Source organism: Penaeus monodon, chromosome 31 (assembly GCF_015228065.2).
Source record: "Penaeus monodon isolate SGIC_2016 chromosome 31, NSTDA_Pmon_1, whole genome shotgun sequence".
In the NCBI taxonomy this organism is placed as follows: Eukaryota; Metazoa; Arthropoda; class Malacostraca; order Decapoda; family Penaeidae; genus Penaeus; species Penaeus monodon.
The window spans coordinates 6,371,834-6,372,224 of NC_051416.1; positions in this window are offsets into that span (position 1 = coordinate 6,371,834).

Below are 391 nucleotides of genomic sequence, written 5' to 3' on the forward strand. Positions count from 1 at the left end.
AAGTATTCCTCAGAAGTTAACCCAACCACAATCCGAAATTAACAGCCGACATACGGCAATATACACACATCCTTCCCAAACAGGCTACACCTCTAATGCTAATTTAATCCCGGCTTTCATTTCACGCTTCGACGTCGACACAAACCTCTCGGAACCTATCATGAGTTCGTTTCCCCAAAGGCCATCCACGCAGGACACCCCCCCCACCTTACCCTCTCCCATAAGCACATTACCTCCGCTTTTCCAGACCTCTACTCATGCAACAATGAACCTCACAAATCACGTCAATGGTATCTCTCGCCCATTAACAAACTCCTCGGTCACAAAACACAGCCGAGAGGAAAATATCAAAGGGCTGTTTGTATCCCTCTTTCCTCCCTTTCCTCATCTG